The sequence below is a fragment of the Solanum lycopersicum genome, chromosome 3, assembly GCF_036512215.1.
Source record: "Solanum lycopersicum chromosome 3, SLM_r2.1".
In the NCBI taxonomy this organism is placed as follows: domain Eukaryota; kingdom Viridiplantae; phylum Streptophyta; class Magnoliopsida; order Solanales; family Solanaceae; genus Solanum; species Solanum lycopersicum.
This window is the reverse complement of record NC_090802.1, coordinates 39,791,875-39,794,374: the sequence shown is the minus strand read 5'-3', so window position 1 is coordinate 39,794,374 and position 2,500 is coordinate 39,791,875.

Sequence of the window (2,500 nt, the reverse complement as noted above, 5' to 3'; positions counted from 1 at the left end):
CAACCCTCCCATTACTTGCTCTAAAAAACTCCATTCAACTGAATCATAAGCTTTCTGCAAGTCTATCTTCATCATACACCTAGGAGATATGTTCTTCCTTGTATAAGCCTTAACCATCTCATGAGCTAATATGATATTGTCTGCAATTTTCCTCCCTGGTATAAATCCAGCTTGACTTTCACAAATAATATCAGGCATAACATCATGCATTCTCTTTGTTATCACCTTTGAAATAATTTTATAGATCACAGTACAACAAGCTATAGGTCTGAATTCCTTCACAGTTTTAGGACTTTGCACTTTTGGAATTAGAGACACAAGAGTACAGTTGAAAGGCTTAAACAATTTCCCTGTTGTGAAGAACTGTGTGACAGCTGTAATAACATCTTTCTTAACTATCTTCCATGTATGCTTAAAGAATAATGCATTATAGCCATCTATGCCTGGTGCCTTATCATTCCCAATAGACTTCAATGCTGCATAAATCTCTTGTTCTGTTACATCTGTGCATAGCTGAATTCTTTGTTGTCTTGATAACACTGGACCTCTCTTCATCACCTGAACATTGATAGCTGGAAGTTCCCCTGCTGAGGACCCCATAAGACTTTTATAGAATTTAACAAACTCCTCTTGAATCTCCTGAGGCTCATACACCATATGTCCATCTTGAGATAAAATACTCCTTATATTCTTCTTTTGATCTTTTTCTTTTATCACTGAGCTGAAATACTTATTGTTGGAATCTCCCAAAGTAATCCATCTAGCTCTTGGTTTTTTCCTTAAAGCATTTTCTTCTAGCATTGACCATTTTTCCAGCTGAATTAATAATTCCTTCTCTTTAATAACTAGATCATCTTGTGCCTGATTGTAAAGCTTCTCTTGCAGTTCTTTAAGTTCACTTCTTGCTTTCTCAATTTTTTTTCCTATGAATTGGAACTCCTTCTTATTCATTTGCCTCAAGACTGGCTGGAGGGCCTTCAGCTTATACCATATACCTCTCATTATATCATTTCCATATTCCTGCTTCCAGATTGTATTCACCATTTCCATAAAAGACTCATGTTCAATCCACACATTAAAGAATTTGAATCCCACTCTAATCTGGTGATTACTCTGCTGTAGTAGTAAATGCATAGGATTATGATCTGATATACCTGGCATTCCATATTCTAGAATAGCATGACCCCATTTGTCCATCCAACAATCATTCCCAAAAGCTCTATCTATTCTACTGGCAATTCTGGCAGTACCAACCTGTTTATTTGTCCAGGTATAATAACTACCTCTCCACTGTATTTCACTAACCCCTATATACTTAACACATTCTTCAAACTCCTTGATTTCATTCAGTGTAACAGGAACTCCATCTAGTCTATCTTGGGGAGATAAAGTAGCATTAAAATCACCTATAATGAGCCAAGGATCTGAGATACTGTGTACCAATATTTTCAAATCCATCCATAAACTTCTCCTCATTTCTGCAGTATTGTAACCATAGATTACTGTGATTCTAAACTGATACCCTTTGCTTCTTTCATTAACCTGACAATAAACCATTTGCTCAGTACTTTTTAACAACTTCACCTCATACCAGCTATCATCCCATATTATCCATATTCTTCCATTTACAGCATCTTTATAATTATGTATGATCTTCCATCCTGGAGCAATAGCTTTTAAAATATTGTTACTATTTGCCTCTTTAACTCTTGTTTCAATTAATCCAGCTAGAGAAGTTTTATTCTGTTGTAGAAGCAGCCTAATCTCCTTCTGCTTAAACCTTTTATTCATCCCCCTCACATTCCACACACTCCACTTCATTAACAAGTTTGTGGCTCTCCACCTCTATCCACAGGAAGTGAAGCAAGTTTACTTTGCCTTAAGCTTTCAAATCCATTTCTAGTTGGTATAGCAGATAGAATAGGGAAGTTAGCTAGGCTAAACTCTAGTTGTTTACTTCCAGTCTGAGGTCTCAGATTAAGCTCAGGTGTTTGTTTAACACCATGCACCTCTTCATTCTCTATCTCTTGAATCTCTTTCTCCACATTCTTCCCATCTTCCCCTGGCTTCTTCATGACTTCTCCACATTCTTCTGTCTTCTCCTGCTGTTGTATTGGCCCTTTATACTGCCATGTTTGTGTGACTTTCTTCCAAGGCTTTTTCTTCCTTGGTATCTCCTCTTGTGTTACTGATTTGCACTGGTGTCCAATCTTTTGGCATTTATCACAGTACTGTGGTTTCCATTCCATCACGACCTCTTGCACAAAGGTTCTTCCACTAGGATCAGCTACTGTAATCTGTTGAGGAATGGCTTTTGTAACATCCACTTCTATCAGCATTCTAGCATAAGAGATCCTTGTTTGTTTTGTAGTACATTCATCAGTAAACAAAGGTACCCCAATAGCACTTGCTATTCTACTCAGTAATCCAACTCCCCAACAATTAAGTGGTAACTTTGGAAAATTAACCCATAGTGGAATTTCAGCTAGGAATTCCTTTC